The sequence below is a fragment of the Rhea pennata genome, chromosome 5 (genome assembly GCF_028389875.1).
Source record: "Rhea pennata isolate bPtePen1 chromosome 5, bPtePen1.pri, whole genome shotgun sequence".
NCBI classification, from domain to species: Eukaryota; Metazoa; Chordata; class Aves; order Rheiformes; family Rheidae; genus Rhea; species Rhea pennata.
In genome coordinates this window covers 6,463,430-6,485,980 of record NC_084667.1, presented here as the reverse complement: position 1 = coordinate 6,485,980, position 22,551 = coordinate 6,463,430, and positions in this window count along the sequence as shown.

Sequence of the window (22,551 nt, the reverse complement as noted above, 5' to 3'; positions counted from 1 at the left end):
AAACATAAATTTCTGATTACTGCAATATGAATAAAGTTACAGTCCTACATGCTGACCCACCTCCATTCATGTGAATGTTTCTTTCTTGCAATAGGTAGTACCACTGCCTTTAGTGTAAGCCTAGTGTAAGCCTAACTCAATGCATAAAAGCTTAAAAGTCCAAAATAGCTGTAGACATAAAAAATTAACCAACCTTTGTATGTTGTTTCTTTTATAATATCTACAAATCCTGAGCATATTAAACTTAAATGAACCTAAAGGTTTTAGCTGCACTCTTCGTTGTTTTTTCCCTTTGTGCCTTTGTGCCACAGCAGGAGAGTTGCATGCTTTTGCAATATTAATATTTCTAAACATCTGGCATCTCCTATATGAGTTTGCAGAGTATTTGTGGTGAAAGCCTGAGGGGGAAAAAAAAAAAGTGAAACTCTAGTTTAAAACAAATTTCCAGAAAAAAATCTCAACTGGGAGCATTTTTTGCAATGTATCTGTTTCAATAATGTGCCTATTTTGATTGAGGGTATTTTAAAAAGATGCCTTAAATGAAATCGAACAGATAAACTCCAGCAGGATGGAATGGTCCAGTTGAGAACCTACATAATCTTTGCTGTCATTCTTATAACTAGATTATCACACTTACAAATTTTAAACTAACCCTGTGGAGAAATTTAAATATCGCATACACAAACACGCACGTACCTGCAGGCACTCAGCTCTACCTTTGAGGATTTAAACAGAAGAATATAAATCTTTGTTATGTAATAGCGCAGTGTAACCATTTCAGCTAATACTTCAGAAATTCACAAAACCAGAGTTCAGAGAGTCCTCATCACTGATAAATAAAAAAAAAAAAAAAAAAGGAATTCAATTCTTAATTCTTATTTCAAAGAAGGATAGGCACATAATTGCCTTTTCAAGAAAGGTGTAGGAAGAGGAAGAAAGGAGAAATACCTATTTCAGAATTTCAGAAACAATTATGTGCTTAATATTTAAAATGATGTCTTTATTATTGGATTCAGAATGGATGTTTTTATTGTTCTCTTAGTATTCGATTCAGGTATATGAAAACTACATACCCTGAAAAGTAATTATAGATTACTTTAAGCACCAAGCAAGTGTTTTTCTCTTTTCTGTATTTTAATTAGTTTAGTGGTTTGGTTTTACTGCTTTTCGTGAAAACCGGTCAACGACACATCGACTGCAGACATTATTCAATTCCCAGTGTCCATTTCTTTCAGGATGATTATATTTAGAAACCACAATATTTCATCCTACTGGACTATGTCTCTTCAACACATCTAATTTCAGAAAAAGTATCTAATTATTAAAATGTTATGGAAATAAAAGACATCTGGAATTAACAGATATAAGCTTAGGTGTTTTAACATTCACCTAAATCAAGATAAAGCTTGCAAGAAATAAGCATTTCTTGCACATGTGGCTTTTGAAAACATAGCAATAATTATTCTTGGTGCTGCATTGTTTACTGTTTTGACTTCCGAGGGTTTCTTTTGTTTTGTTTTATACAGTTCTAGCCTGTTTATCTGCCTGTAGTAGACTCTCGTTATGTAAACATTAGGCTGCTCTAAACAAGAGTGCCGTCCTAACTTGCAAATAGCTACAGCTGTGCATGTTGGCAGAATTAAAATGTTATGGTGGAACTTTAGTTTTCTATTACGAATTAAAATTAGGGTGAAAGTCTTGCAGGTTGCAAAGCAGTTGAGTATTTCATACTTCTTCACTTTTAGCAAGTGACAGATTTTCAAAAATAGGATCCGCAAATTTAGTGTTAAGTAGCTTGCTCTCACCAAATAGATCAGTCAAAAACTCTCTCATCTTCTAAAGCAAGAATTGTAGATTCAAGACTTAAAGGAGATCTGTGTGGTTCATACAGCTCCTTAAAATAAGCAATGCAGTCTGCAGTTTCATTATCTCCCTCACCTTCTCCCCTCCGCAGTTCCTTTGGTGAGTCATGTTCAGATTACTTATATTATCACCAGAATGCACTTTTAAAACACAGCACTAAACATTTCAGGCTTCATTTACTTGATTGTGGAGCCGAGGAGAATACAATAGGAGTAACTCTGGGGGAAATGGTAGTTCATAGTTCTCAAACTTCAGTTTTATAGGACCACAATTTGACATCAGAAAAACCAAATTATTCCTCCCAATAAAAGAACATTTTTCACTGCAGAAATTATGCAGTGGTTTACAGATGAAAACATAGCAAATGCTTCCAAGACCTCACAAACGCATGCTTTGTCAAGCACAGACAGCAAACAAGACAACACAATAAATTTTGCAGATCTCCATCAAGCAACTGAATTCTTTCTTCCATACACACTCTGAATGCAATCTGTGAGCTATCATTACTCCTTATTCTCTTCGAATGTTTTGATTAGCAGAAAAATGGCTAATTTGTCATTTGAATAATCATAAGGCTTTAAAGTTGCTACCCTAATTGAACTGAACAGGGGAAACTTACTCCTCCCAAAGCTACTGCTCCAAGCAGTCTTTGCACTTTGCCTGCTTTGCTCCACTCCAGGTAAAACAGTTATACCTCAGCTGCAACACTTCTATCTCCATTCATCACCTTTGATGCAGCTGCAAATCCTAGGAAAAGCCATCTTTTCTTTCACTAGCAGTTCCCAAAGAGTACAGGGGCCTGAAGCAGGTCTCAAGTAGAGAGCCAAGTGTGGCGCAGCACTCCAGAAGTGAATATGATCAGACAGATGGACCACCACAATCGAGATGTCTTAAAAGCTCATTCTCTTTGACAGAGGACTTCCTCTATAATCACCCTGGGAAATATTTTAAAAAAACCCAGCTAGGAAATTCTTACGAGGAAGAGAACAGCAATATAATCTAGGGAGTCCAGTGAAGTTATGTGTTATCTATGGTTCACATGTGCATGGGGAAATTAAGGTGCAGAGCAGATGCCTTGACTGATTCATTTTAATTCTATGTTTCTCATGAATATATCGAATTCTGCATTATTTAGCTGACATAGAGACATTTTAAACTTTTAGTTTTGATCAATCAAGTAGAATTATGGACATATCCCTTGCAGCTATCAGTTTTGCAGTTAAAACACAGACTCGATAGATTCAACCTCACACACAGATGTCTGTGAGAAAAACAGTAATATTCCCTAAATTTATTTTGTATAAGGAGAATAGAATTTGATGAAAGTTCAGCAGTAAATTGGTAGCTAACTTAACATCACATTAATTATAAAACTGGCTTCCTGGCAGAAAATTGGTGCTTTCTTATTTTTGAGCCAGATAACAGTATTGAAGTTGGTTTGTATAAAAAAAATGCATGTATATATACTTTGATATGTATTTGTCTCATATCATATAGACATATATCAAATGAAGGAGATAATTACCAAGAATTTATTACTCCTTAGAACAAAAAAGAATAGGAGATCCAATTCTAAGGCAAGAGAACTGAAACAAAAAGTGATACTATTTCATATCAGCGGCAGCTAGAACGTGGAATTCATTACCACCAGACTGGCTATGATCAGCCGAATGTGTTCTTTGGGCCATGTATGGCTTCCTGTCTGGAGCACAGAGCAGGAGAGAGGAGTGGGTGCCAGACCCAGCGTTCAAAGTGTGTGACCTGCAGTTGGAGCCAAAAGAAGAGGTAAGAAGTTGCTTGTCAATTCAGAAATGTTTCTCCGGGAAGAGCCAGGGTGAGTCTGGTTTCCTACTTGACTAACACTAGGGAGCAGCAGCAATCAGGAGTACTGCCTGGATGTGTGGTCAAACTAGGCAGTTAAAACCGCAGCAGACAGAGAAGGGACACTTTGTGTCCCAGAGGCATAGTTCACAACTGCATCTTATTGCTAAGCTCAGCACAACGGTGGTGGTGATGCTCCAGAGGTTCCTTGTATTTTCTGGACTGATGACCAGGTTTGGAGGCCTCAACCCACACTAAATTCCTAGGGCCAGATGTGACTGTCCAGCCCTCAAGCTGCAGGGTGCTCCTGCACCTGGTGCTCTTTCTTGAGGCTGGGGTGGAGGGCAGCAGCAGCCTGGCCTATGAGATGTCAAGGCACTGAGCAAAAAGATGGAGAAGCAGAGGAAGGATTGCATCCCCTCAGGGAAGATAAACTCTTCATGGCTATTCTGAAGGGCAGGGCAAGAGCCCAAGCCCAACATTGCACAGAAGAAGGATCAACAAGAGGCTTAAGCAAGCAGAGGAGTTGGTTAGAGTGTGGTGCTAATAATGCCAAGGTCATGGGTTTGATCCCTGTATGGGCCAATCATTTGAGGGCTAGACTAGATGATCTCCAGAGGTCCCTTCCAACCTTACCAATTCTGTGATACTTCTATGAGTCCTGCAGCCAGGAGTTTGTGACTTCCAGGACCTGGAAGAAGGCTCTTTTTACTCCTTACATGTTCAGCTGGAAAACAGGTGTGGAGCAATAGGAGATGGGAACAAATTCTGTCGGGGAAGCATTGAGGCTGCCTGTGCCTGATCCACAATCAGATCAAGGTGACAAAGAACATGCAATGAGTGACAGAGGTCAGAGACTTGTTTCTGCAGGAGACCCATGTGTCGCTCATTGGCCATCAAGACCTTTTGTCTCAGGGGGTTTACTGCTGGCTACTTACTAGCTTTTATGGTTCTTCCTTTTCCTCAGTTCCCCAAAGGGGTCATCTGTCCTGAACATCATGTAGGGATCAACTTAGAAGCACCTCAGAAGGAAAGGCACAAAAAGCAGTAGAATGAGCAGAAAGTGCCAGAGGCCAGTCAACAGGAAACTGAGGACAAAATGTGCTTCAAATTCCATTTCTCTCTGTGGCTTGGATACTTTGCACAGTAAAAGCAAGGCATGAGTCCCTTCCCAAAGGTAGGCACCTTAGTTATTTCTTTCAGAAGAAAGCTGGAAAAGGTGAGAGTGAGTGAGATCATGAAAAGTACATTTACTGGAGAAGTTCTGAATTTCATTCCTTCATCCAACATTTCATTGTAGAGTATATTCTGAAGCTTCCTGATGTTTTCTGATTAAGCCCTTCGTGCAAGTTAGGCAAGGGAAGGGTTTGCAGAACTTAATATGGTTTACCTGCAAAGTCAGTTGTTGCATTCTTGCTATAGTCCTTCAGAGAAACAATATTTTAGGTGGTAAGATGTCTGTATTATCAATAAACTATAAACATTTTTGTGGATTTGGCTCTAAGAGTAGAAGCTTCCAAGCTATGTTTTTCCTCTTAAAATTTGTCAATCTGCAGAGACTTTCCAAAGAGTCTTGATCCAGACTGGGTTTTGCAAATTTCAACACGAGGGAGTTTGCCTTTTGATTACAAGGAAAGTTCTCAGAAGAAAATAAATTCAGGAGGCATTAACAAGGACACTAACCTCTACACCAAGCTACACATTATGAAGAGAAGGGCAATTCAGCTATATCCTCTGACACTATTTAAGTGAAATTACCCTCTCTCCCCTCTCCTGACAGTCTTTGATGGACTTCATTTCACCAGAGGGATACGTTTATAGCTCAGAAAGGCTGAAAAGTGTTATTACCACTGAAAAAATCTAATGGCACAGGATTAAGCTGAATGAATCAATGCACTTGAATTTCAACAAATCAATGGGCTTTGTTTCTTCAAATTAAAACTAGTGAGATATGGTGTCGCTTAAGACATCCTAAATCAGCTTTAATACTTCTAAAGGAAGCTCGTTACTTCTGTAAGCAGAAACTCTGCAGAAAACATAAAATCTCAATTACAAATCAAGCCAGACTTATTGAGAACACCCAATAACTTTGTGAATTGCTCTGTTAGTCAAAAGATTTTAAAGTTACATTTAGAAATGGAATAAACAAGATTACACTTTTTAGCTTTGAGCAAGAATCCTAAGACTTTCCCAAGTAATATACTTTTACCATCTGATCACAAAGCAGAAACTTAACAGTAAATCTCTGTGCTGATTTCAAGGATTTGCAGCTAAAGTGCCCATAGGGATTGTCAGGCAACTTGAAAATAAGCACACAAGAAATCTAAATAGCCAGACTCATCATTGATGATTTTCATACAAGTTTATGGCTCTGATTCACAAGAGTTACTTATAAGTAAAGTAATAAAAGATAATGTATAGATTTGTTTTTCTCTGACCAGAAGGAAAAAAAATAAATTTTTTCTCTCCTTCCCAGTGCAATACTTACAGTTGAGTGGGCTAGAGGGGGGTGGTCTTTTCAACTCTGCAGGTGCAGATTCTCATTATACACACCAGAAACTGAGAAGTGATCAAAATAAAAGGTGGGGATAGCACATGGTTATGAAAAACTTGGAATATTGACAAACTAGGATTTGCAGGTGGGTGGTCTCTCTGAAGATTTTAACATCCAAACTCTCGCTACATAACCACACTGTTAAAGATTTGGTCTTGGAGCTACTTGGAACCTTTTCCTTAACAGGCTCCATGCTCAATGAGTGTTGAAGGCTATTCAGAAATAGTCAATGTTTGTGACATAAAATGTGGTGTGAATGCAGTATCTAAATTTAAAATAACATGATTTAGACCAAGCTACCTGATGAAGAGTCCTCAGAGGTCACTAAAGCTTTGATTTTCCAGTTAGCTTATTTTATAGCTAGTGCTTTAGAAGCCATCAAAACCATAACGAGATAGATCAATCAGATTGCTTTTATTGGTCTACTGCGTACAATTCAATACAGGCAACAAGAGTATCCACTGAATCAGACTTTGGGGGAATTTGCATTGTACTGTAGAACAGTTTTAACCTTCAGACTACTAGAAAAATCAACAGCTTGATAATTAACTATGTGAATGATATGTATTTTAATCTGAATTGTATATCTACTTAGAATTTAAATTATTAAAAAAAAAAAAAGAAAGAAAGAAATTAAGAGCATCAGTAGATAATGGATTTCTGTAGGTCTTCAAATCTGCTGCATCATTTTTACTGAGAGCTCCCAAAGATGGCTGGTTAAGACAGAAGGAAAATAGTGCAAGTTTTCCTCATATCATTCACTTTATATTTTAATTTCTTGAAAATAGAGAATAATATATTTATTTATCTTTTAAAAAAGAGTTGTATTTTTCTGCCTTCTTGTGGTCTTTTTCGTGTTTATCTGTAAAACTTGCCCAAAACAGTCAATGCTTCTAAACATACTCTAAGAATCAGTCCCAGTAGTTTTAATTATACTGTATATGCCAGCAAATGCTGATAGTACATTCCTGTATCTTTAAATTACCTTCTTGCTTTGATACCATGTCTGTCTCTGGAAAGTATACGTGCTGCCCTGTCCATCTGTGCAACAAGAAGGAGGGAAGAAAGTCCAGGTGGCCTGTTTTTACTGCTGTATTTAAAAGCGACAGCTCCAGTGAATGATTTTATGATAAAAAAAAGGGAAATACAGCAGGGGGCAGATATTTCAGAGGTTGAAAAAAAGAGTCTTTTGCTGAGTCAAGACCCAGCAAAATACTTCTCTCTTTCTGAAGAACAGGAAATGAGACTGGAGCTACAGCCCTGCATAGACTGGTACCTGAGCTAGGGGCAGGAAGGACGGCCCATGCGTTTTTGCTTACCAAGGACCCTCTTTGTAAATTACTAACCCTGTTTCACCCTCTTGGGAAACAATTTGCTTAAATTAGGAACTAGCTATGTGAAAAAGAACCTCTGACTAGTGACGGGTTATGAGTGAATTCTGTGAGATATGTTCATCCGCAAAGGGTTCAACAGGGAAATCATATGACCAGGTGGGGAAGGTGGATAACATACCACATACAAGACTTATTACATACAGCCACAGGTGTAAAAGAAGAAATCAGTTTCCTTAAAGGTATTAGCTATTAACTGACAATCTCAATGTTATTCCTTTATTCCAAACAAAATACTTCCAGAACTTGAGTCCTGGTAAAGCAGTTTAAATAAATATCTAAATATGTACCTGTCTGTGGTGCAAGCTACTTGCTATTTTCATAGGTAAGATGAGCAGTCTCCTGTACAGGTCCCATGCCAGATGATGTTCATACACAAAGTGGAGGAAAGGCCACTAGAAAAAGAGTTACCCAAGCAAATATAAGTGTCAAAGTGAAATTAGGAGTGCCTTATATGGTGGGGCCATCATCAGTGACATCATGACATGAACGATGGATCTGAAGAGCTTCTGAGAGGTTTGTAATAAGTCTAGACACGGACAGCTAGAAAACAGTTATGGATTTGAAAATAGTCTTTCATATTACCAAAAGCAAATGCTAAAAAGATGGTAAAAATTTATACATCAGGATATAAAACAGATGACTTGTATTTATTAGTTAGCCTTGAAAACATTAAAAATCCAGCTATCACAATATACAGTTCTTTTCCACATGAAATTAACCTTTGTTACAGGAACCAGTACATTCTGTGAATGCATTAATTTGGAGGTATCATTAATGTACTTATACTGTTTAGAAAAAGCCTTTTTTTTTCTTACTAGGATTTTCTGCTGAATATATATCTCCAGGGAAATTTTTGAGGATATATCATCCCTGCAGATGACTTATTCCCTACAGTAGCTTCAGACGTTATGGTGGTATAGATCATTATGCAATCAATGCAATCACACTCCTAGAGGTAAAAGGAAGTCTGATAGCTTAAATATCCCAGGAACAACTGACATTTATCAGAATTCTATTTCACCAGGACCAAAGACTGAGGAGTAGGTAAGACCAGTCAAACTCACGGAGTAGGAGAAGCTGGTAGAAGTCAGTTTAGCTATGCTAGAAACCAACTCCATGTTGCCTCCGAGAAGAACAGAGGTTAAAAGCTGTGAATCACCCACTTACTAAGAGACCTACGTGTTGAATTAACAGAAACTGCCCTAGAGACAATGAGAAAAAGTAATATGAATATCTGCTCTTATACTGTGCTGACGTACTCTCCAGAGATAAGGAAATTTGACAGATATGGTCAAGTGAGATACTAGATTGTGTTAAAACTAAGCAGTATTTCTGTGAGAAGTATTTCTGTCTCATATCAGATTTTCCCTAGTAAGTCAGGTAGCTGTGGAAGTCATGGTAAATTTTAATGTGTTATAGAATGGTCTGATTAAACAATCACCTTGGGCATCTTCAATTACAGCTGTAAAAATTGCTCAGTGGAGACTTCTGGCTGAGAGAGTTTTAATTTATAAAGCTGTCCAAAGAGCTCCCCACTTCCATGTATTAGATGTGAGGAGCAAATATTGTCATACTTCTTACTTTGTATCTGACTATCACTTGATGAAAGTATCACCTAAGGATCAAGGTAAAGCTTCTTTCCTGATACTCTATATGCTGTTTCAGGATACCTTTTAGATCACATATTTAACAGGAACATTGTTAAGATAGTAAGTTAACTAAGGAACTAATTTATATGATTTGTCTAAAGAAAGAGAAAAGAAAAAGTGAAAATGAAGACAAAAGAAAAAAGGAAAAAGGAAAAGAGTCATTTGTTGTAGAAGAGTGCTAAAGAATGTTTTTTTTAAAAGAGTTGTGATTTAAGCCTTCGGGAAGCCTGTATCACCTTCCTAGTAAACACAGTATGTGAAAGCAGATGAAGCTTCAAGTCTAAAAATTCCCTGCTAAGATGGAGAAAGTATAACTTGCAGGCACAGTGATTTGAGGTACCTGCCTATACCGCTCACAGTTTCTGGCTGATCTGTCAAACATCAGAAGCGTTTCTTACTGAGTCTGGTCATTATGTATTCACTGGGCTTTCAGACCTTTAATACATATCTCTATTAATAGCCTACCATGGAACTAATATATCCAGACTAATAGTCTGGATAATAGTCTACTATTGAACCTTCACATACATCAAGGAGGCAGTTAAATCAGACCTTGGCAAACCAACTTACCTTTTTAAGTTTATTTTTAGAAACTGGAAATTAAATAGGGGAAGGTTGAGAGCAATATTATAGCCCCAAGAAAGAGGCTGAAAAGGGGACCGAGGAGAGCCTGAAAGAAGTTACAAAAGGGTTCCATGGGAAAAGTTTGAATAGACACCAAAACTGCTTATGAAAGGAGTGGTTGAGCTTTCTTTTGTAGAAGAGAGTATCATGTAGATTCAAGACCAGTCGAGGTGAGTGAAGACAAGCAACACCTTGTCTATCATCTTCAAAATAAGAACTCACAACCCTTTAAAAATGTGATCTAGATAAAGATCTTGCTTTTACGAAATGTGGTTTTCCAGTAGTTATAATCTTTGCTGTTTATCCTCATAAGCACAGCGATACGTTCCAAAACTTTGTGGAAGGGTTATATGTATATGCCCTTTGCTTGCAACTACTAGCTACCATCTGAACAGCTTTAGCTATAAATCACAAGAAACATGCCTTCAACAGGAGGCTGAGCAAAGATGCACACATTACAGTGTAAACCTGGAAAGCAAGTATTAAACACAAGCAGTTGAAGAATTGTCTTCAGGACCAGCGCCACATCTTTATAGATTCTGGAAAGGTAGTGCTTGAATTCTGACTGAATTCAGGCACCTTTTCCCTTCTGAGGGCCTATTAACTGGATATTTAGCCAAATACTGTCACAATACCTTCCTGTAAAATTACCCAAGAAGTTTGTTCAAAAAAAGCCAGGGAATATTAGACTAGTCAGCTTGGCTTCCAGTTCATAGAGAAATTATTGAACAACTCTTGTACACATCTGAAACACAAGCAGCAACCAGCGTGGGTATGTCAAGAACAAATCAAATTTTGTTCTTGCAACAGATAGGCAGTAATAGATTTCATGATATTAACAAGACTTTTGACAAAATCTCACATGACAGTCTTCAGCTTTCAAATAAGTTAGGGAAACAAGATCTAGATCAAACAGTTCTAGAGTAGATGCAAAACTGATGGACTCATCATAAGAGAAAAGATTATGGTTCATTGTCTTGGAAAGGATGCAGCGGGCAGTTCTGTAGGTAAATATGCTAGGTTTGATCCTCTTTAATATTTTTATTAATGAGCTTGGTGATTAAAAGAGACTAAATTTATTAAATTTGTAAGTGATAAAGTTAGGAGGGACACAAATTATGTTGAAAGATGGAGGTAGAATCCAAATTATCTGGACAAATATTCCTAAAAAAAATAAACAGGGAAAAGTGCAAGATAGGAAAAAATATAGACTCTTCAAGCTCAGAATGGAGAAAATCTGGCTAACTATCAGTTCTGATTTGAGGCTTTAAGAAGTGACAACTTAGGTCAGCATAGGTCAGCATTGCCATGCTGTTCTGAGAAACGACAAGTATTGTAATGGGACATAAAAACAGGAGTAGGCTCTGCAAAACTCAGAAAATAATACTGCTCTCTATTCAGCTTCAGTATTGCTTGGTCTGGAAGAGAATGCAAAGTTTTGGACACCACATTTCAAACATATTCAGATGGATTGGGAAGAATCTAGAGGAGAATATTGTAAATAATCTGAGGTCAGGAGCAATGTGGTTGGTGATGGAAAGAAGTTGAGGTTATTAAGCCTAAAATACAGCAGTCTAAAAAAGGATATGGTAACAGTTTGCTATCTTCTGTTCAGAAATACCCTTTTTTCATTTTGTTCTTTAATACCATGACAGACAAGGCAAGAATTAATTATCTCAAATTTCACCAATAATAATTCAGTTTAGATATTAAGGTTTGTGTAATGTAGACAGTTTAGGTTGCAATAACTCAGATAAGCAAACTTTATCTGGATAGAGAAATGTCAAGAAGTTTTTGAATGGTAAGATGTATTTGTATATATTTCAATGTATAAATTAAATAAGTTTAAAATTACACATTTGAGTTTAAAAAATCCTGATTTTGTATAAAAAATAATGAGCTATCATCACTCATAAATGAGATCTTGGTGTAATAGCACTAGTAAAGTGTCTGTGCTCAGTAGTGATCAAAAATGAATTAGATATTATTAAACATTGGGTGCATGAAAGATTACAGCAAAAAGAAGCATGGTCATGCTTCTGAATCAGTCCATCACTCACCCTCATTTTAAGCATGATATGTTATTCTACACCCATCTCAAAAGCAGATATAGTCAGAATGGAAGGTGTTCAGCTAAGGGCTATGATGATGATTAAAGATGGAACAACTTCTATAAGAGCCTTAGTCCATGCAGTTTTTCAGGTAGAAAAAGAGCTAAGGGGAATATGAATGAGATCTATAAAATAATGAACACAGCAACCGACATCACTGTCTCTTCCAACAAAGGAATTGCAGATTGTCAAATGAAACCATCAGGAGCAATTTCAGAGCAAGCAAAAGGAGGTGATATGTCACGTAATACCTACCTTGAAGCTAACTCCTGGCCACAGGGCACCCTGGATGTTAGAAGTTTACTGGGGTTCAAAAAGCCTCACAAATTAATAGGAGAAAAAAATAAAAAGATAAAAATCAAGCAGTATAAAAATACTCTTCTTCCTCCTCTTCCTCAGAAAATCCCTGAACCAAGAGTTATTGAAGACTAGAAAAGTATTCTGGGGGTATATCATTAAATTTTTTCCTTAGAAATAAACTGTTGCCTAATTAAACTAGATCAGAGAGTCCAACACTGCAACTATTATTCAATCAGAGTAACATAAAAAGCTATGTTAAATGCAATGACGTTGCTGATGGAGGTGACTGCATAATTGTGGTTGCACACTAAATGAGGAGGTCCTTATACGTTAGAAGGCTGAACAAATGGCACCGTATAAACATCTACAGGAGCGAATGAGATGTAAATACTATTTGTTTCTTGGGAAAGCCAAGAAGTTTACTTTAAACTTTATTAAAAGATGCTCATGGCTTCTGCTGTAGAAAATAAAGCTATGAAATTTTCTTTAAAAAAAATTAGTCACATATTTGGGCTCTTCAGAGTCTGTGAGGCAGCTAAAAGAGATATGACAGTTTATACTCCAGGTAATACATACAATTTTTCTGCAACAGTAAATTGTTTTTCAATTACTATTGTAAGATCCATGAAAATAAGTTTAACCATAAAACTCTATGTGCTTCCCTATCAACAGGGCGTGAAAACCACTTGTATTTATATTCAGTAAGAAAAAGATTGCAAATTGAGAAATAGAAGGTCACCCAAGATATTACCTATTGAACGGCCAGAAGAATGCCTTTGTAAGGTAGTTCATCTCAGTTGGCTTGGATATTTACATTAAGATGGAAAGAACAACCTATTTTTCTCCAATGACTATGGAAGGGAGCTTAGACTGAATGGAACTTAGATGACAAGCTTACACTAAATTGCCCGTCTTCTGGACTGCTTATCGTAGGTGTGATGAATACGTTCCTAAATTAAAAGTCTAAATAAATTAAACTATAAGAAAAGCTGTATGTGACTGGTTCATGATTTGATATCTTGAAAAAAATATTAATTTCCAGTATATATACTTCCTATCTGATAGGTTACAGGATGCCTACATCTATGGCAGTCATTACTTGACACAGTAACACCACTAGGTCTATAGAAACCAAGGTTTTAATATAACAGTTCACCTGAGATTTGAGCCAACAAAGCTACTTACATGAGCACATAGTGGCAATATGAAAGTCAGATGAAAGTCAGGAATAAGCTATTATGATGGACAGTGCATATTAAAGCCATGTTGCAAATTCAGTCCATACTTAATTTATCATGGAACTTGTATACAGCTCTTGAAAAAAAAAAAAAAAAAAAAAAAAAGAGTGATGTGTCACCGAGATTCATCCAATGAAGGATTCTTCCTTCTGGCAGTAAATTTAACTTTTCAAAGGCATAAAGTGCAATTTTAAGTGAAAAGTTAAAAGTGGACCATGGACCAGTTGTATCCCTCTCTGTAAAATGAGTGAACATAAAAGGAATGCAAAGAAGTATTTATGAGAAAGTCTATTGCATTTGAAGAACTTTGGTTATTCTGTTAAAATGGGTCTCCTTGGATCACAAACTATAATTAACCATCTGCAGTTTAGACGTTACAAGTAGGGCACATGCTGAACCACTGTTCAGTAAGGTAAGCAAAGACTATCATTTATTCATCAATTCACTATTTTAAGATCTATTAGCAAAAGGATGCTGTTATTAGAACACTAACCTTATTTTAAAACATATACACACACACACAGAAAACAGATTGCCAACCCATCTTTCCGAGTCTGGCAGTACATATGTATTGCTGATGTATTTATTGCACTATAGTATTCTTTTTCAACTTTTTTTAATAGCCATGACGGACTACTAGTGCAGTCTTTATTCATATTAAAGGGCCTTGAAAGCCCACAGCTTTGGGGGAAAGACCCTAAAATTCAGAGCCTGGGTGACTAGATAACATCACATTCAGCAAGTGCAATAAGAAGAGAAAAAATTCTTTTAGAACTGTTGTGTCTGGCACAGGTCTCTCTGACAGGCACAGGCATACAGCATGTAAAATCTAAAAGCTGCTGGAGTATAGCTAAACGCTGTTATCCAAGCTGTCATAACTGTATTGCAGTTTAAGGATATTTCCTGACAAGAAAATTGAGAAAGCTGTCTGGCTAGTAAATCGAAACCTTCCGCCTCTTCTAGTGGCCAACCGACAGATGCAGTTTAGGTCACAGATGGTGTTTTCTACATTTCGATCTCCCCTCACATCTTCAGCACAAACACGTTCTTCTTCACCACGAAGAGTGAGAAGTTCTTTTAACAATCTTTGCCAATGCACCTCAAAAGACAAGCGCAAGCTATCCACAAACTGCTGTTAATTTCAGAAGGAGAAAAGCTGCTGAGCAAGTAAGGTTCAGAAGTGTAGCCTGTTTTCTAATGATCTCATAATTTAAGATGACAGTACATTTTACTGTGGGATGCGTTATTATGCAATTCCATCCCCTCAGGCAGATCTGAGAGAAGCAGAAATACCATCAAATACAAAAGGTAAATACGGGCTTGAAGGTCAAAAGACAGAATATTTGCTCAAGAGCTTAATTGGTTTAAGAGTTTCAGCTGAAGATTCAAAGGAGTAAAACACTCATTTATAGGTGTCACTTTTTTCTCTCGTTTCCCTTAAAGCTCCCAGGATTATTTCTCTGGTCTTCTGCGCTCGCTGCAAGGGGGCTGTGCTCAGCGCAGATGGTAGTCACGGGCGTCAGCGGGTCAGCTGCTCGGCACAGCGTGCGCCGCTGGACGCGTGCCTCGCCGAGCCGCAAACCGGCCCCTTCCAACGGGGCGGCACAGACCCAGCACGACACTCCAAAGGCAGTTTCTGCTCTTCGGAATCTGCATTTTCAAGGATTTCAAATTCTGGACTGGAACTCTAGTCGAGATATGCTAATCACAGCGACACTAATTTCAGAAAATCATGACCCAGAATACTCAACTTAAAAGGAATTACTGCTTTTTCCCCTCCCCAAACCAATGTGCAGTGATGAAATCGAACAAATATATTTTCATTATTATTGTAAAGAGTAACCAGGAGGCACCATGTTATTTAAACCAGAGGATATTTTGGGCAAGCTATGTATAAAGTGTCCACAAGAGAATGAATAGAGCAGCCTGGAGAAAATCAGAAGCCAGTATCTATGCACAAGACCAGTGGGGCTCTGCAGCAGTCTAGTGGAATCAAATGTTCAAGTGTTAAGAGTGAGCTCAATACATCAGTGGAGCTCAACAAGTTTGTGGAAAGATTCTTTGATAACAGAAGGCTGAATTCAGTGACTTGATAAGCACCTTCCAAATCTATATTTCAATGAGAGGAAATAAAAACTGCTAAGGAAAATATTAACACAGATTTGAACAAGCCTAGAACAAATTTAATAAGTTAAACATCTTGTTCTGTATGAGGAATTAATTATTCCCACTCTCATTTATAGTAATTTCAGTAAGACAGATGACCTAATAAGCAAAAGGAAGCTCACTGATGAGCTATCAGGCCCAGCTCACTTCCACTTAAGAATGATGGAAGGATTAAATAAGAGGAGGAAATCTAAATATTGCATTTACCAGCCTGAAAAAAATGCACTGCCCAAACAGTGCTGGTTCTTGTTCTTCTATATATGGCTGCTTATGCACATTCATTCTTTAACTAAACTTGTAATTCTGTATCATCAAGTATTCTGTATATTTTAATGGAAAAAATAGCATTATTCTGAGAATTTTTATTTATATAGAATCATAGAATCAGTAAGGTTGGAAGGGACCTCTGGAGATCATCTAGTCCAACCTCCTCGCTCAGCAGGGCCACCTAGGGCATGTTAGACAGGGTTGTATCCAGGCTGGCCTTGAAGATCTCCAGAGAAGAGATCTCCACAATCTCTCTGGGCAACCTGGTCCAGGGCTCCGTCACTCTCACAGGGAAGAAATTCCCCCTCACGGTCAGGCAGAACTTCCTGTGCTTCAATTTCTGCCCATTGCCTCTTGTCCTGTCACACGGGACACCTGAAAAGAGTTTGTCCCCGTCCCCTTGACACCCTCCCTTCAGGTACTTGTCCACATTGATAAGATCCCCCCTCAGTCTTCTCTTCCCCAGGCTGAAGAGGCCCAGCTCTCGCAGACGTTCCTCAGAGAGCAGGTGCTCCAGCCCTCTGATCATCCTCGTAGCCCTATGCTGGACTCTCTCCAGTAGCTCCATGTCTCTCTTGTCCTGGGGAGCCCAGAACTGGACACAGTATTCAAGATGAGGCCTCCCCAGGGCTGAGTAGAGGGGCAGGATCACCTCCCTCGACCTGCTGGCAACACTCTTCCTAATGCACCACAGGACACCATTGGCCTTCTTGGCCACAAGGGCACATTGCTGGCTCATGGTCAACCTGTCATCCACCAGCACTCCCAGGTCTTTCTCTGCAGAGCTGCTCTCCAGAAGGTCAGCCCCCAGCTTGTACTGGTGCCTAGGGTTATTTCTCCCTAGGTGCAGGACTCTGCACTTGCCCTTGTTGAACCTCGGGAGGTTCCTCTCCACCCAGCTGTCCAGCCTGTCCAGGTCTCTCTGAAAGGCAGCACAGCCCTCAGGTGTGTCTGCCACTCCTCCCAGCTTGGTATCATCAGCAAACTTGCTGAGGAGGCACTCTGACCCCTCATCCAGGTCATTGATGAAGTAGTTGAACAGGATGGGACCCGGTACTGAGCCCTGGGGGATGCCACTAGCCACAGGCCTCCAACTAGACTCCACACCACTGATGACAACCCTCCGAGCTCTGCCTTTCAGCCAGTTCTCAATCTCACTGTCCACTCATCAAACCCACACTTCCAGAGCTTCTTGAGGAGGATGTTATGGGAGATAGTGTCAAAAGCCTTGCTGAAGTCAAGGTACACAACATCCACTGCTCTGCCCTCACCTACCCAGCCAGTCATTCTATCATAGAAGGCTATCAGGTTGGTTAAGCAGGACTTCCCCTTGGTGAATCCATGCTGGCTACTCCTGATCACCTTCTTCTCCTCCATATGTCTGGAGATGACATCCAGAATGAGCTGTTCCATCACCTTACCAGGGATGAGGTGAGGCTGACTGGCCTATAGTTGCCTGGGTCCTCTTTCTTGCCCTTCTTGAAGACTGGAGTGACACTGGCTTTCTTCCAGTCCTCAGGCACCTCTCCAGTTCTCTGTGACTTTTCAAAGATGATGGAAAGCAGCCTGGCAACAACATCCACCAGCTCCTTTCGTACCCATGGGTGCATCCCATCTGGGCCCATGGACTCGTGGATGTCTAGCCTGCCCAGAAGGTCTCTAATCCTATCCTCCTCAACCAAAGGAAAGTCTTCCCTTCTCCAGACTTTCTCCCTCAGGTCCAGGCTGCAGGATTCCTGGGGGCTGCCCTTAGCAGTGAAGACAGAAGGAAAGGAGGCATTCAGTAATTCTGCCTTCTCTGTATCCCCTGTCACCAGGGCCCCTGCCCCATTCAGTAGTGGGCCCACATTTTCCCTAGTCCTCCTCTTGCTGCTGATGTAGTTGAAGAAGCCCTTCCTGTTGACCTTAACATCCCTTGCCAGACTCAATTCCAGCTGGGCCTTAGCCTTCCTCGCAGCATCTCTACATACTCTGACTGCATTCCTATAGTTCTCCCAAGTAGCCTGTCCCCTCTTCCACTTTCTGTGTACTTTCTTCTTCTGTCTGAATTTGGCCAAGAGCTCCTTGCACACCCATGCAGGTCTCCTGACCCTTTTGCTGCACTTCTTACTCATAGGGATGCACCGCTCTTGACCTTGGAGGAAGGGATGTTTGAATATTAGCCAGCTCTCACAGACCCCCCTTCCTTCTAGGGCCTTAACCCATGAGGGCTCTTCAGAGACCTTATTGGTGGAGTCTAAGTCTGCTCTCCTGAAGCCTGGGGTTGCAATCCTGCTTGTTGCCTTACTTCTTTCCTGCAGGATCCTGAACTCCACCGTCTCATATGGTCATAGAGAAAACATTTTCTTTGAATGTCACACTGTTCACAGTTTTAGTCAATACCTAGACTCTAAGTGCATGAAACAAAGAGTGAATAACCTGTGACAGGAGTGGAAAACTTCTTAACAATACTGGAGAGAGATAGAAGGATGAACCAGATCAAAAAATCTGTTCTTCGCTTTACCATTGACATCCTGCCTGAATTCCTGACCAAACACTACAGAAGTTCATAGTCAGCTCTTCAATTTCTATGGAACCTATCCCCCACCATATTTAATTACCTAACTCACGTAAGTGGATAGGTGACTTCTAGTCTTTACAGAACGATCAGTAACTTATTTATTTCCAGATCTTCAAAGACCTTTTGGCACCCAGTTTCCATTGAAATCAATTGATCTCACCAAGATTAAAATAAGTAGCTGCTTACTGGTAACTCTGCAATAAATTCTTAAACATGCGCTCAGATATAAGGCTGCAACTGGCACTTCTTTACAAAGTGGTCACTTTGGAAGCATGCATCAAATGTGTCCTGGGGAAGCTGGGACAGGGATGACAATGAGGACAGCTGATGCATTTGGCAGATTTGGAAGCTTAGTTCAATGAAGGAGATGCATCTCAGATCAGCAAAGCCACATCTTTCACATCTGTTACCTCAGATCATCTCTCCCCCCTTCATTTAGGGAAAATTAGGGGAGAGAGAGAGAGAGAGAGAGAGAGAGAGAGAGAGAGAGAGAGAAAGGGATGAGAAGAAGAGAGAACAGTTGTAAAGGAGCAAAAGAGCATTTCACAGAGGCTTGGGAGTTCTCAGCTCTTCCAAACCAAAAGATTATGGTAAGACTTGAACACTTACCTTTCCTTACCACTATTCCTCCCCCAGATTGGTGGGATTCATTAGGAAAGATGAACTAAAAATTCATTATAAGATGCACAGCACAGAAAGTATATTAACCTTAGAATGTCTTTGAAGAAATAGTTGACGGAAGGAAAATAAATCTAAGACACAGTTTTTAGGCTACTAGTTATGAACACTTTGTCGCAATTTAGATATACCTTAAGTGTCAGGTCCCTAGAAAATACCACCTCAGTCACCGTCAAGCTCTATTATTCCAGCTGACTGCTGACTTTAGTTGGGCGAGGTTTCAGTTAGGCTGATTTCCCCTTCAGAGAGGTACATGAGGCTCTTATTAGGAATGATCTAGTCTCTCCCTGGCCAGCACAGGTACAACATTCAAAATTATTTATTAATGATAGGTAGAAGTATGCAAAAGATGGATTGCCCTTCCCCATCTCTTAAAATAAAATCCACCCTTGTTGCCGTTTTGCAGCTTCCACAAAACCTCTGAACATGCATAATCTTCTGATGGGCAAAATGCAATCCTTTTTGCTCTGCTAATACATATAAAGTATATATGCTTAAAAAATAATCAGCTAGTAGTTGGGACCCTGCTCCTCAGTCTCCAGGGCTCCTCTCCAGAATTCAAATATCTCACCTCACTTCTTTGACCTTTCTCTTCAGTATGCAACTAGAGATAGCTATATCAGATTATTCAGGCTTCTCTTATAACAAGTTTTTACTCCTTTATTTTGCATTTCTTAAACCTTGGAAGGTTCCATTGGTTTGAAAAGACTAATTGTACTATAAAATGGAAACTAATTCTAAATCTTTTCCTTTCAATACATGCTGCTTTTAGACTATATTAGTTGACCTTAGGTACATACACTAGACTGTCATAAATCACACAGCAGCATAAAAATCCTGCATGTGCTATAGGTTAGGACTACTTTTTTCATACTAGAAATACATTTTACAATGGATTTCATAATAATTGAATTTTAAAAAGCAGAATGCAATTTATAATGCTGCCCTTACTGGAATACTTTATCACTAGAGCTAGGGTTAGAGAGTTGACTAATAGACAGTAATGATGGTATATCAGTGCGGTAGAGTTAATTTTTCGTGGAGTTGCACTGAATTTAGGCACTCAGCCCTCAGAATAATGGAATTGCATGGCCAAATTCCATTGCTACTGGGAGAATTTAGGGATAAGGGACTTGAGCTACTTCTGAGAGACTTTCTAATAATGCTGGAAAATAAAACTGTGGAAGTCAGAGCAGTGTAATTCGGCCTTTTTTTTTTTTTTTTTTTTTTTTTTTTTGAAATAATGATTAGCATCACAGTTTATAGATCTCCTAGGCACACTCAGGTTTTATTGTCTTCAGAGGACAACTGAAAATAGTAAATCCTTGGTTAGGATATAACCTCTCTGGTGTATAGCTTAGAGAGAAGGTATAACAACATATTAGTTGCTTCACTGAAAAAAAAAAAAAAAAAAATCTCAGGTTCCCAATTTAAAAGTAATTGAAGCATTCATAAATAAACAAAAACATTTACTATTAAGATTCCCATTTCAATATTGATATCAATGTGTGCAGTTCCCATGAGTGAGTCAGAAAAGATGTAATTCTGTATCTTACATTACTTACAGTAGCAAGTAAACTGAAATGGTCCATTAAATTTCATGATGATGATGATGTTCCTTAAGTTCCAGGTGTGCACAGATGCGTGCATATGTACTTATGTAAAGGTATCACTCCAAGTTTATTTTTTCAGTCTCATTAAAACAATCTATCCTCTACTTTACCAGTCAGTAGTCAGCTCAGGTATCAGAGCTATTCTTACGCTTTATCTTTTTTTTAATTAGTATTTGGTTATACCAGCAAAAGATATTCGTAATGGACCCGCGAGCCATCGGAAAGAGTCCCTTCCATCACGCCACCTCCAGCAGCAGCCCCAGTCTACACCGAGCTTCGGCCAGGAGTAAAGAGGGGTGGACATATGGAAAGTCGCACCCAGCGGTAGTGATACTCCTCTTGGGTTTTTTGTTTGTTTTAAAAGTAATTCTTAACCACGTATAACGTCCCCCTCCGGTGGGCAGCTATAGGAACTGTGGCAGACCGCACATGAGCCGCAGCTTGTGTATTCTTACTGGTGCAAGGTCTCCACGCAAACTCCCACTGCCAGAAAGGTATTTGTGCAGCCACGTGTATCCAAACGGTTTGTGTGTTACAGGACTCCATCAGTGCCTTAAGTCACAAACAGCATACTAAGCTCTAAGAGAGATTTGTGTATTATATTTTTACTTAACAAACACAAACTTAACTACAGTGACTTTATTAGTGATATTATAATTGTGTGCGTTCTTACAAAGTATAAAGTTCACATTAAAACCTCTCAGTAACGCACTTTTAATGTACTCTAACAAAGTAAACAAACCAGACATTGTTAAACTGTATTGGGAAAGGCATGTGCACCATAATCCTAAGAGTGAATTTCACTGGTCAGTGTTTTCCTCCGATATCTTAATTTAAAAAACAAAATAATTTTTTTTTAAAATTAAATATCAAGGACAAGTACCAAACACCCATTAATCTTGACTGATACAAAGTAAAACCTTCTATGCCATTGACATTACTGTTACATAACCGCCGGGCTTTAGCCTGGAATCTGCATCCCTTCACTTTTGACAGGCAGGTTATAGAGATGAGTGCCTTACCCTCGCACTTCTTAAATGCCTCCAGTCATGATTTAATTACCTTTATTCCTCCTCTTCTCTTTTTGGTTCCTAATCTAAAACAGCAGCCTCGGCAATCAACGATCACTGCATTAAAATAAGCCATCAGCCTCCATTATGAGAGTTTCTTACAACTCCATCAGGGTTAACGCTCCCTCAAGAACTAATTTGCAAGAAAATGCCTCAGCAGATATGAGAAATGCGTACACCTTCAGTATCCCGTTAAAAAGCATGAAGTCCAAACACGATACTTCATTTGTTTATATCAAAGTAATTGATAAGCAGCAGCGGCGCCTCACACCAACATATCATATTCGTGCGCAGCACCCATTATAATTCCACCCACAGAGAAATCCTAATAATACAGATGTCGTCATGTCACCTGGGCACAATGTTTATAGAATTCAGCTAACCTTGCCAGGTTATACTCCTTATTCCAAGGAAATTCCAACCCAATAGATAAAAATTATGTTATTCACAGTTTACAAATAACCCTAAAAAAAAAAAAAAAAAAAAAAAAAAAAATCTGTTGAAGATCTTTTCCTTTTACCTGCACAAGGTGGAATTTCTTTTAAAAATAGACTGGATATATATAACAGGCTTAGTGCTACCTGTTAGTGCCCATTGGCCAACAAGGAACTGTAGCTTGTCAAAGTACTCTGGTAAGTGTTCT